The sequence below is a fragment of the Uranotaenia lowii genome, chromosome 2, assembly GCF_029784155.1.
Source record: "Uranotaenia lowii strain MFRU-FL chromosome 2, ASM2978415v1, whole genome shotgun sequence".
Taxonomy (NCBI): Eukaryota; Metazoa; Arthropoda; class Insecta; order Diptera; family Culicidae; genus Uranotaenia; species Uranotaenia lowii.
In genome coordinates, this window is record NC_073692.1 from 377,362,145 (window position 1) to 377,376,458 (window position 14,314).

Sequence of the window (14,314 nt, forward strand, 5' to 3'; positions counted from 1 at the left end):
ATTGTAACCAAAAAATTAACGAAAGACAATTTTTTAGCCAATAGCACATGCGTTGGACGATAGATTTTCATCCTGAAACAGACTGATAGACATAACGGTGTTATTGACTTTGCCAAAATTCAAAGTGGTCGAATAGGTTTGACTTCAACCGGCATCGGACGAGCCCCCAATTTTCGCACGTCACACTCATGCGCAACGGTCAATTGGTGCTTGCGTATATCGCTTCGGATACCCTAACCTGACCAAACCATCATTCATCAACATAACATACATAATGCGTCTCACCAGAAGTCATTAGCCGAACTAAACTAAATCATCACAATTGCCGCTCAAGGGCGTAACAACAAGGCAGCCGAAAAATATAATATTCGCTTACATGCGCGATCAGTCCCCAAACGGTATGACTTTGAATCGGTTGGTAGAAGGAAATGGAAAACAAAAAATCAAAACCATTCAGCAGCGTCTCATCTTCTTTGACTCGATGCTACTCTACAGTAATTTGGCTGACTAGCTGAGTTTAGGTGGTCTGATTTGTGGCAAAAGTTTCACTAGACTGATACTTGGTTCATTTTTTTCGCTAACGGTTGCAAAAATGCAATCGAAATCGAAAGCATTGAATATCAGGTTTTTTTTTTGTGTGACTGCCTCACCGGAGCTATGGGCTGATGAAAACAGGTTTTAAATTCTAATTCAATTCTCGGGAAATCAATGAATCGGGATAGTGGGAAACTTATACTAATTCAGTAAAATTAAAATTTAAAGAAAATTTTATTTTATTTGAAGACGTTTCTCAGATGTTAGTTATTTTAGATAGAATTCTATTTTTGTTTGGTTTTGAAAACCAAAATTTGCATTTGCGAGCAAAATATGATTAGTTTATCATTGTAAACGAATAAAGAGCACTGTTGCACTCTGATCGAGTGATCTAACGCAAGTGACTTGCACTAACGAGTTTACCTTTCTCAGTTCAATGTCTGGATAGTGACTGGATGAACTTGACATTCTGAAATAAGACAGTTTTAATATGATTCCTGTTGTTTCCATCTATATTTGGCCGGGATTCGACCAGACCGAACTGAACGCCAATTTGAAAAAAATTGAGTTATCTTTTGCAGTGGATGCGAAACATGATAAACTACCTGTCCAATGAAAATCAGAACATTTTTCCTATTTTTTCTGATTTTATTAGAAAATTTCAATGTTGTAGACAGTGGAAATGGCAAAAATGCGTTGCGCCAAAGTGAACTGAGAGCCACCTTAGAGGTAAAGACAAAAAGTCTGATTTGGTTATGAAAACTAATTTTGTGCGAAATAATCTTATTTGTGTTGGTTTTTTTTATTCAAAACAGTTTTTCTGCTCGTCTCGAACTCATATCTGCTAAATTAAATGATAAAAAACGTCCCCGTGGCTAAAAACTTTATATTTCGGATTTCAGGCATTTGTTAAAATTTCGCTTCGCCAGACTGAACCGAATCCCTTGAGTATTGTTTTCCAATTTACTCAAGAGGATGTTAGAATTTTTAACATTTATCGATAAAAGATACTTTATTTTATTGCTTACTGTCGTTCTGAACGCAACCGGTAAGTAACAATCAAAGATGTTCCGGACTTCAAAAGTACGAAATTTGTATGGCTCGGTTCACTCTGGCTCAACGAAAAAAAACATTTTCGAAGCATCAGCCATACTTGTTGGGTGCTGCTCGTAAAGCGCCTAATAGTAGGCTCCTACGTTTAGAATAAATTGCCCAGTCAAATGATAGCGCATGGCAATTTTTCAAACATTTTGGTTCGACCAGAGTGAACTGGGTGCAAACATATTGCTATAAAAATTCAGTTTAAGGATTATTGTGTAATCAGAAATCGACCAGTATATGCTCGACGGCTTTATAAGAGTCTAAATGTGATGGTAAAATGATTAAATGAGATATCTAATAAAATGGTATCAATTGGTAGGGTTGTGAACTTTGAACTTGATTTTCTCGAAATCAAGTTTATGGCGTTCAGTTCGGTCTGGTCGAATCGCGACCATTTTATAGAAGAACAGTCTAGTTTGAAAAAAAAAAACTCGAAATTTCTTCTTTTATTTTAATATTTTAAATGACACAGTTTCTCGCATCGTGAAATAGATTTTTAAAGTTTTTGATTTTCCTAGAAAATTGAAAAAAGTGAGCTATGCATAAATTTTCACATTTTTTGATGCCGTAAAAAACTTTACCCAGTGTGACGGAATGGCTTATTGATATCACCTACAAACTTTATGTTGGATTTTTATTAGGTATCCTATATCAACACTGTTAGTGTAAAACAAATTTTTTTCGGACAATCACCAAATTTTTATAAATCAATTTTTTTTTATATTTGCCCAGACTGTTAAGGGCAAAAATGCATCGGAATGCAAATAGTCTGGAAAATGATTGTTTTGCTTCACGCATTTGCATATTCCAGCAAGTAGCTAGTAGAATGTTTTTGCAGTACTTATTATCCCTAAATATATGCAGCACCTTTATAGTTTTTCTTTAAAAACATTTTTGACAGGAAAAATGTAAAATTTAATTCGAACAGAACCAAAAACTACTGCAATAAATAGGTGCTTTATGCATTATGACATCACATAGAACTATAAATGTTTGAACGTTTTCATTTGATTTTTCAGTTAAAACAAAGCTTGTTGCAAATTATTTTTTTTTATAGTAGGCTGAAAATTGCATGTTTTTGTGAACTAGGGCAACCAATAATTTTTCTAACTACGTCAATTTGATGTTCCATCAACCTTAACACTTTTTATGTTATCTGAGGTCATTAGGTTTTTAGAAGCCATTGAAGTTGACAGTAAAAATATTCAATTCTTCCATACAAACCTAAAACATCAAATTTACTCATGTAAACATTACTTAAAAATCCTGCAAAAAATCATGATGAGTTTTGAACCATAACGACTAATAAGTCTTTTGTTCAATTTGATGGGTAAGATATGTTTTATAGTTATTTTGCAGTTTCAGTTTCAGTTTATGATCAAGTAAAAAGGTATGAATTATGAACCTTCAAAAAAATCCGGAATTCTGGAACTTAGTATTCAAATATTGTTTGCAACAATTGGGGCTGTAAAAGCTTATCAAATAATTGATTTTTTCGTGATCATGGCGTAAATTGATGAACATTATTTCTCGTTTGGATTTTAATCCGAAAAACAGGCCCCATTCCATTCAACTGAATTAGAATTAAGAGGGCCTCGAGGAGCTCAATATTACGATTATGTTTACCCTTAAAATCCCTTTAGGAGGGACTAAAATAAAATTTGGAAACCTGGAATTCTAGTTTTTAACATCGAATTTTAAGGGTTTTCACCGTTATTCAAAAAGCTTGGAAGATTTTTATGGAATGTTTGAGAACTGACATGTTGAATTAATCACAAATCGCTCCAAACCTCTTGTTACCTATTTGAATGTTTCTGCGTGTGGACATGTATTTCGATACAGTTTATCTAATGTCTAATGTGAAGGTTGACGATACCTAAAATTTGGCGACGAGGAAAATGAGTTTTTGAATTGTTTTCTAGACTTGGAGATTCACCAGGAATTAACGGAAGTTTAAGGTATTGGAAATGATTTGGCCATCGCACACAAGGGAAATGATGTGAAAAGGTGATCAAAATTGTTTACGCCAAAACGGAGCGTTTTAGACCCATAGTGTCTTCGGGACATTTTACCTACATTTAAAGCACTTTAAAATGAGCTTTTGATAAAAATGATTAAATCACCTAGCAGTGAGATAGAAAAATTATTTTTTGTATTTTTCATTTTAGACCACTTATGTCTTCGGCAAGTTTTTAGATTGCAAAAAATGTAGCAATTTTGTTGAAGACGTCAACATCGTAGAAGCTAACTCAAAGAAGTTAGAAGGGTTCAAAATAAAAAAAAATATTTTTTTTTATCAAAATTTTCAGTATTTTAACGATATCTTTTCAGGCCGAGCTTAATCAAGCAAGATATGTTTTAAAGAGTTTTGAGTCACTTAAAATCGAACAGTTTTGTGGAACACCTTTAATAAAAATATTCAGACTGAAACGAGTTAGATCGGAAAAACAATGAAAAATAGCTGTTTTCGAACACCTTTATCTTTCTAGTTCGGTTGAGTTCGGTTCATTTTTTGGTTGAATTTGAATCAGACAGATTTCAACGTTATAAAAACATGGAGTTTATAACGTTAAGTTGTTTATTTTGTAGCTTTATAAATGATTAAAGTTAACTACTTTCAAGGAATCTAGAGGAAATTTTTATTGCATTTAAAATTAGCTAACCGAAAAACAAACTCGTCAAGTATATTGTATTCTGTAAGCGAAATGGTAGATGGTAAGGTTCGTCAATGGAGGCTGTAAAACGTCATACGCGAGCGAGAGAATGATTTGACTAAAGTTTCACCAAAATAAAAACGGTTGCTAATTGTCAGTTTAAAGAAACTTGGAACTTGTCCTCTAGATTCCTTGAAAATAGCTAACTTTAATCAATTATTAAGCTACAAATAAACAACTTAACATTGTAAACTCCATATTTTAATAACGTTGAAACCTGCCTGATTCTAATGCAACCAAAAAATGAACCGAACTCAACCGAACTAGAAAAATATAGGTGTTCGAAAACAGCTATTTTTTCATAGTTTTTCCGATCTAACTCGTTTCAGTCTGAATATTTTTATTAAAGGTGTTCCACAAAACTGTTCGATTTTAAGTGACTCAAAACTCTTTCAAACATATCTTGCTTGATTAAGCTCGGCCTGAAAAGATATCGTTAAAATACTGAAAATTTTGATAAAAAAAATATTTTTTTTATTTTGAACCCTTTTAACTTTTTTGAGTTAGCTTCTACGATGTTGACGTCTTCAACAAAATTGCTACATTTTTTGCAATCTAAAAACTTGCCGAAGACATAAGTGGTCTAAAATGAAAAATACAAAAAATAATTTTTCTATCTCACTGCTAGGTGATTTAATCATTTTTATCAAAAGCTCATTTTAAAGTGCTTTAAATGTAGGTAAAATGTCCCGAAGACACTATGGGTCTCAGTTTCCTTTCTAAGAAAATTGTTTCGAATCGAAAACGTTCACTGAAGAAAGTAGTAAGTTGCTATCGAAATACTGGTATATGAACTTTTCATTAACCGTGGTTGAATTAAAAGGAATCTTTTGGTTGCTTTGATTCAGTTGAATCATTCAACCAAGTAGGCTCATACCACAACAGAATAAAAAAATAAAAAAATCGATTTTTTGAAAGTGTTAGACCCTACCCCCCCCCCTTAAACGTTGTATCCGGTTGGTTACAAATTGTTGGATTTTTGCTTTAGTTTATATATTTAAATGTTATATTCTAGAAAATTTATGTTTTTGTAAAGTTTCACAACAAGATAGCACCAAAGAAGGCTACTTTTCTGCAAACTGCTGTCAATTGATATTGGAGGAAAAGGTGAATTTGTACATATTTACATTTTTATCTTTTTTGTAATTTATAGTTATTATTTGCCATTTTTTTGTCAATTTTGCTTATTTTCTTTTTCGATTCCTTTTTATCCTTTTAATTTCTGTCTTATTAATCATTATTGTTTTTTTGTTATTTTTGTCGTTTTTGATATTTCTGTCATTGATGCCATTTTTGTCATTTTTTTTGTCATTTTTTTGTCATTTTACTCATTATTGTCATTTTTATAACCGTTGTTTATTTGATCATTTTTATCATTTTCAAGCTGACCGAGTGTACTTTGCTACACCTTCTATGAAAAATAAAAATTCGTTAAAATTATTATAATTATAATAAAGCTTTAATCGAACTTCGACATTATTCAAAAGCTAACTATTTTTCATGGCATCTGAGTTTCTAGATTGCCTTGGGTCTCAGCGTAAATTTAAGGATTTCAGGTTGAAGGAGCCACCTTTTGAAAAAAATATGGGGGGTATTCTGAACAATAGATAAACTAAGATTGCCAAAATTTTCTCAGCACGTATCCGGGCCTGGCGAATCCAAGAAATCTCTTATAAAAACCTGGAAATTTCCAAATTGACGATCATAAAACGGACAATATCCGGGAAAATTTGGTCAAAACCCAGAAATCACTCAACAAAAATCAAAATAAACAAATTGAAAAAAGGTATCGACAGTTTTTAAATCGTATTCAAGGCTTCTAAAAATCCTTTCACGATTATTTGTATACAACTTGGTGAAAAAAAAAATTAGTTTTGGAGGCATACTTAAGTAATTTTTACAACACAATTTATTTATTTTTCTGTTTGATTTGTCAAAAAGTGAATATATTCATACAAAATCCGCCAGGCCAGACTGTTTCCAAATTTTGTTTTAAATACACTGGCAATCCCGGATAAAACCGGGCAATCTGGCAACCTTAAGATAAACCCTTTAAATTAAAAAAATCGCCCTTTTTTGAAGCGGGAGAAGTATCCAGATACAGGAAAATTTATACATTATCGAAAAGTGTGCCAGACTTCATGAAAACACTGAGACTTTTTTATTTTTATTTATTTATTTACATAGTACTCCGTCTCACGACATAACTTGACGAACATAATTCAATAAATTATCTCATAATGTCAAAACGCTTATGTTCATCAGTTTTAAACAAAAAACATTCAAGGATTATTAAAATTCTCCAATTTTTTGATAATTTTGTATGGGTACCCGCCACTTTTTGGATTCGGAGGGATTTGAAAGTATTTTAGAAACCATCTCCGACCCCAAAAACTCTTACAAACCAATTTCCACATTGATCGGTTCAGTAGTTTTCGAGTCTATATGGACTAGACAGACAGACGAACATTAGTGATTACGTATTAAAGTTGCGAGATTGTCCGGTTTTATCCGCGTTTGCTCAGATATTTAGTACAAAATTTGGTTACGTTCCGGCCCGGCCCGGTTGCCCGGATTTCATTGAAAAATGCCCGGGTTTTTTTGCTGGACTCATTCACAGTTTTTAGCAAATCAAACAACAAAAAAACCAATTATTTAGTAATTTTTTTATTTACGACTTCAACGAAATTATTTGGGCAAGTTTAATAAAAATAATCATGAAAATTTTTTTGGGAGCCTAAAATATGATTTAAAATGTATCGATAAGTTCTAATAAAAAAAAGGTTTTTTGTTTCTGGATTTTGACATAATTTGCCCAGATGTTGCCCGGATTTATGGTCGTCAATTTTGAAATCAAATTCCCGGATATTGCCAGGTTTTTATAGAAAATTTCCAGATGGTGCTGAAAAAATTTTGGCAACCTTAATATAGATGTAATTTATGTTTTGTGTTTCAATTTTTTCATTTTTTCAAATTTTTGTCCAATTTTTATCAACCGGTTTTTCGAGAAACGGTCATGTCCTAGAAAGTTTTGAAAAATTTTGTCGTAGTGAAATGAATCCAACTTAGATGAAATTTCAGGAACTAGATAAGAGAAAATCGATGTTGAAAAACATGCGAAAAAAATTCGCCTTGTCTCCCAGTAGGACTTGAACCCACATCTTGCGACTCTCCGGGGCCCATGTATTAACATTCTACTACAGGAGGGCAACCTGGCGTATGAATATTATACTGGTTGAGTGTCGATGTCTATCGGAATTAAGGGAATAGTTCTCCCATGTGATCATAATCATTTTCTTGGTCTATTTCTATTCCCATCATTTCATCTTACGGTAGTTGGAATCAAGTTTGGACATTTTTATTTTTTTTATTTATAACTAGTTTATTAAAGGCCTTTTACTTTTACAAAGTTGAAATGTGCCGAGGGTATTCGATTCACTGGTTAGTAAGGAAGGGGGCCGTAATAGTCGCGGCGACTCAACAGTCAGAAAAAAAACTTTAAACAAGGAGAAAGGAAGGGGTTTATAGGGGTTATTCTTCAGTATAAGTTTTCCATTAGGGTCCGGTGGTGGCCTCCTTTAGCTGTGGTTTCGGTAGCTACGGTTTGCATGGTATCGGTTTCCAACCTTCTGGCCAGCCTTCTTCAGGAATGTGTCGAACCCGTTGGATGAGAGGTAGTACTAATAAATAAACAAAACAGACATTAAATGAAGAACACACAAGGGGAGAGTTTACGTGGGTAAGCGGACTAAACGACCAAGTCAGACAGCTTGAGATATTTGTAAATTGGGAACAAATATCCAAAATCTAAGTTTGCCAGAATGTCTCGAATTGGAACCCCAGGTAATCTACCTCGGGCCCTAAGGGTATCCAGTAGCCAAGCCCTCGTTTGACCATACCTTTCACACGTCCATACAACATGATCGATGTCGTGGTAGCCATCCCCACAAACGCAAACATTGGTTGCAGCGAGATCAATACGAAACAAGTGCGCGTCAAGCCAGCAGTGATTTGACATGAGCCGAGAAATCACGCGAATGAAGTCTCGACTCAAGTTAAAATGCTTAAACCATGCCTTCGTCGGAACCTTAGGGATAATCGTATGGAGCCAACGTCCCTTTGTGCCATTGTCCCAGCTAGACTGCCAAGCGTTAATCGCTAAAGTGCGAGGTATTGAAAAATATTCATTGTAAGTTATTATCCTCTCAAAGATTTCACCTTGTAACGCGCCCACCTTAGCCAATGAGTCCGCCTTCTCATTGCCTTGTATAAGACAATGAGACGGGATCCAAGCTAAGGTAATCCTATACGAATTTTCGATCAGAGCGCCCAATATCCCTGAAATTTCCAGCAAAAAATGGGAAGAGCGCTTCGTCAGTTTCATCGATCGAATTGCCTCAACGGAGCTGAGACTATCCGAATAGATGAAATAGTGGTCTGCGGGCAGTGTGCGAATGTGTTTCAAGGTGCAGTAAATAGCGGCTAGTTCAGCAGTGTAAACGGAGCATGGCTCTCGAAGCTTGAACGAAGCTTCAAAGCCCTCATTATACACTGCGAAGCCAGTCGCATTGTCGATTCTAGAACCATCAGTAAAGAACATTTTTATAGGATCAATTTCACGTACTTTTGAAGCAAAGATTGAAGGAATAATGTTGGGTCGGACGTGATCTGGTATTCCACGGATGTCAGCGGTCATGGACAGATCGAATCTTATCAAGGAACTGCTACTCGGGTAAAAGTGACTCGTGTCCGAATTTAATAAAGAAGGATTTATTTCTAATTGACTAAAAGTTTTATAATTATTTACATATGTTACTTGCGGATTAATATTCATAAGCCTTTCCAAATTTTCTATCACCAAAGGATTCATAGTTTCACTTCGAATTAGGAAACGTAGCGATAAATCGAAGAACCGATTTTTCAACGGCATTATTCCCGCCAGTACTTCGAGACACATCGTATGTGTCGACTGCATACAACCCATGGCAATACGCAAACAACGATACTGTATTCGTTCTAGTTTAATCAAGTGGGTTTGCGCGGCGGACCCAAAGCAAAAGCTTCCGTATTCTATGAACGACAGTATCGTTGTTTGGTATAGCCTGATGAGGTCCTGTGGATGAGCACCCCACCAGGTTCCAGTAATCGTTCGAAGAAAATTGATTCTCTTTTGGCATTTTTGAGTCAAGTACCTAATATGTTTTCCCCAGAGGCATTTAGAGTCGAACCAGACACCCAAATATTTAAAACTAAGAGATTGAGTTAGAGTTCTACCCATCATAAGGAGCTCTATTTGAGGAGGGGAATGCTTCCTTGAAAAAACTACTAACTCGGTTTTACTAGGCGAAAACTCGATGCCTAGATTCCTGGCCCAATGTGATAAATTATTTAGAGTTTCTTGTAGCGGAGGTTTTATTTGAGTCTCTGTTTTACCTGTGAAATGAACAACACAGTCATCCGCAAGCTGTCTCAGCGTGCAATTTTGTGCCATACAAGCATCGATTTCTCGGACATAAAAGTTGTATAGCAGGGGGCTTAAACATGAGCCTTGGGGTAAACCCATGTAACTAATTCGTTCAACTTTGGTTTCTCCATGGCTAAAATGCATAATTTTTTCAGACAACAGGTTATATAGAAAATTGTTCAAAATTGGTGAAAGTCCGCAAGAGTTAAGATTACTAGATAGCACTTCTATGGACACCGAATCGAATGCCCCTTTGATGTCCAGAAATACTGCCCCCATCTGCTCTTTTTGGGCAAACGCCAATTGAATGTCTGATGAAAGTAATGCTAGACAGTCGTTCGTACCCTTGCCTCTACGGAATCCAAATTGTGTACTTGACAACAGATTGTTTGATTCAACCCATTTATCCAGCCGAAAGAGAATCATTTTTTCGAGCAATTTCCAGAGACACGAGAGCATTGCAATCGGCCTATACGAGTTGTAATCAGAAACTGGTTTTCCCGGTTTTTGGATGGCGATGACTTTCACTTGTCTCCAGTCATGCGGAACAAAGTTCAGCTCCAAACACTTATTGAATAAATTCAACAAGCGTTTCTTAGCGGTATCTGGCAGATTCTTCAACAAGTTGAATTTGATTCTGTCCAGTCCGGGAGCTGAATTGTTGCAAGACCAGAGCGCAAGTGAAAGTTCGACCATCGAGAATTGATCCTCCGTTTCGGAACTATTCTCTGTATCCCGATAGTGTTTCTGAGCTGGTGCTGCGTCCGGGCAGACCTTTTTCGCGAACTGTATCAGCCATCGACTTGAACTTTCTTCAGTTTCGTTCGAAGGAGTGTGATTTCGCATGTTTCGTGCCGTTCTCCAAAGCGTGTTCAATGACGTTTCTCGAGATAACCCATCCACGAATCGCCTCCAGTACCCCCGTTTCTTGCCCCTGATCAAGTTCTTGAACTTGCGTTCCAAGGCCAAGTAACGTTGGAACTTCTCTGGCAATCCGGTTCTGCGAAACTCAACAAACGCCTTGCATTTTTCATCTCGCGCGCGTGAGCAATCTCCATCCCACCACGGAGTGGGAGGCCGTTTCTGTATCGTCGAACTTTCATTCCGTCTGACCTGTGCTCCGATTGCACAGTCCACAATTGTTCCAGAAATAAAACTGTACTCTGCCTCCGGAGACAGTTCTTCCATTAAGTCGATGGCGTCGCTTACACCCGATGCATACTTTTTCCAATCAATATTCTTTGTGAGGTCATAAGGAATATTGATCTCTTCGGGTGGACTACGACCACTGGTGATAGAAATATGGATAGGCAAATGATCGCTTCCCTGAGGGTCTTGGATTACCTTCCACGTACAATCCAAGCTCAGAGAGGAAGAAGCTAAAGAAATATCTAAAATACTATGCTGTGTTTGGGATCCATTAATTCGAGTCACTTCCCCATTGTTTAAGACAGTCATGTTGAAGTCGTCGCACAGCTCATAAATAATGTTAGCACGATCATCATCACGTGAGCTACCCCAGCCCACGCCATGGGAGTTGAAATCTCCCAGAACTAACCGGGGTTCTGGGAGAAGTGAAAGAATATTCGCCAATTGGTTCCGGCTCACGCTTGAATTTGGAGGAATATATACCGAGGCTAGGCAAAGGTCTTGGCCTTTAATTCTAGCTTGGCAACTGACGACTTCAATACCTGGAGATGGTTGTAGTGGAATACGATAGAAAGAGTGGCATTTCTTGATCCCCAAAAGAACGCCACCCCCTCTTTGACCATCACGATCCAGGCGAATTATGTTGTGGCTGTGGAAGGGAAATTCTACGTTTGGAGAGAGCCAAGTTTCGCATAAGGCAAACACATCACAATTCAAAGTCCCCTCATTGGATGAATTATCCATCGAAAGAAATTGCTTCTGCGATGAGGGTCATAGTGAGAGCTTTCTTTTTCAAGAATTCTCTCAAAAGGGGTACAAACATATTTATCATAGTCCTCCATCCGGCTGGTACACTGAAAAAGTCCAGAATGAACGCAACAATATCCGAGAATTTCATCTTACCATCAGCCGAAAAGCTGGGAAAACCATTTGACGATGGGTCAGGTGCAGTTTCTCTGGGAATTGTTGCATTCCTGTTAGCTACTGATGGGCCTGAATTTCGAAGGGAAGCCTGGGGTTTTGACTTCCCAGAAAGTGGAGGGAAGTCCTTCGGGGACGGATTAAAACCCGGAGGACTCTGAATAGGAGGGGCAGAATTACTATTTCCACTTTGAGGATTTCTTTTAATTTTAATTTTGCTGGCAGCTAATCCGGTTTGTGTTTTAGTAATGCGTTTCCTTTTTGGAGCCTGTGAAACATTATTTTTTGAAAATGGCCCAGTTGATGTTCCTTCACATGGATCCTCCCCTTCGGACTCATTCTCGCTTAGAAGGTCAAACTGGTTCTCTGAGACGATTGGCAAAGACTTCAACCATGTCTCTATAAGACATTTTTACTCGATTTTTCAGAGAAGTCTTGATTTTTTCCCGGTGCGATATGTACTTAGGGCACGCCGAGAGAGCATGAGATGCTTCACCAGTGCAATACAAACACCTGTTTGCTGCTGGTGTAGTACACGAAGCTTCCTCATGCTTCTCCCCGCACTTAGAGCAGCGTGCCTGATTGCAGCAGTAGGCGGCCGTATGATCCAACTGCTTGCAGTTCTGGCAGAACATGACCGAAGGCACATAAAGTCTCACAGGTAGACGAACCTTCCCGATCGCAACGTAATCAGGAAGTGCAGTGCCGGAAAAGGTAACCCGAAAAGAGTTCGACAGGGAAAATTTCAGCTGAATTGATTTCAGCTGACGCGCGTCCAGCACCTTGACCGTGGGGAGACCAGGGTCTTTGAATCGGCCAACCCCGGACTCCACAAGATCATCGACGGTCAAACCCTCCTCGGTTACCACTCCGTCGATTTCCACGTCACGAGCGGGAACGTAAACACGGTATTCGATCGTAAACCTCTCGTCACAAGCAATGGCGTTTGCTTCCTTCAAGCTACCAACAACAACGCGCATTTTGTTCCGACTCATCGGCTGATAGCTGACTACGGAAGAGTACGATCGGTCGAGGTCTCGGGAAATCGAAATTATGTTTAGAGGTTTTGATTTGGACCGGAAATAGAATACCCAGGGTCCCGTCGATTCATTTTGGTAAACCCGACGGCGAGGAGCAGATTTCGGCAACATTGAATCGTTTTCAAAGGAGGAATTAGCCTGGTTTGATGTTTGGGGAAGATTTTCAGACGTTGAGAGGGAATTGCCGAATCTAAAGGGTTGTTGGATTGCATTGGGGGTGGGGGGAGGGGAATCTTCTGTGTCCGATAGGTACATCGGTTGGATGGGGGTATCTTCAAACTCCTCGGAAGGGATTTCTTCCCGATATGGAGGGTGCTCATCATCCTCGCCGTCGTCATCCGATAGTCGGTTACTTTCCGACATACCGGGCTAGCGCGGAGAACGAAACCTTATAAACTCGATAATAAACAGAGAAAAAATTATAACAGACACAAGGGGAAAAAGTTTAAAAAAGGGAAAAAAGTTAAAAAAAAAAAAAAAGAAATTGGTAGAAAGTGTAAAGGTATACTTATTTGGTACACACTGTACCGATCTGTTTTCGAACCAACAACGAGGTCTATTGTGTTGTCTGACGACCATGCACGGTACCAATGCCTATTGTCTACAAGACGATGATGGTGATGATAATGGCGGTCAGCTTCGAGGGTGATGCGGTGGATAAAGAATCCTTTTTACCTTGGCAAAACACACGCGGATAACTTTAATAACTTATCGCACTTAATTTGCAATTGCTCGTAACAAAACTGCTCGTACGGTAACTATACCCGGATTTCAAACAGCTTCTAAACTTCTTCTCGCACACGATAGCACTTGAACGCAAACTCGACTGTCTTCTACAAGCGACGCGGAACGAATGAAGTTTGGACATTTTTAAGCACGGCAAGATTTGCATTGCCTTCTCATATCCTGCACGGGTTGTCAGTTATGATGAGAAATGATGCGTTTTGCCGTATTTGGATATCCAGCCAATTTCGGTGATTGGCAGGATGTGGGTTCAAGTCCTACCGGGAGACAAGGCGAATTTTTTTCGCATGTTTTTCAACATCGATTTTCTCTTATCTAGTTCCTAAAATTTCATCTAAGTTGGATTCATTTCTCTACAAAAAAGTTTCGCTGACTGAATGTTTGAGTCAAGACCCATCTCTGGGTCGCAATTTTAAAAAAAAAGGCTTGAAAAATTTTGAGCTCTTTTAGGTTCTTCTTATTAAGTCCGATCGAGATTTAATTATGCAATGGTCAGTTTTTTGGCTTAATCGATAAATTATTCATATTTGGCCCGTTTCCGAAATTCAACTATGAAAATTATTCAATACATGCATTGCCACCTTATTGTACATTTTGTATTCATAAAAAGTATAAAAAATATAAAAAAATTCATCAGATAATCGGTT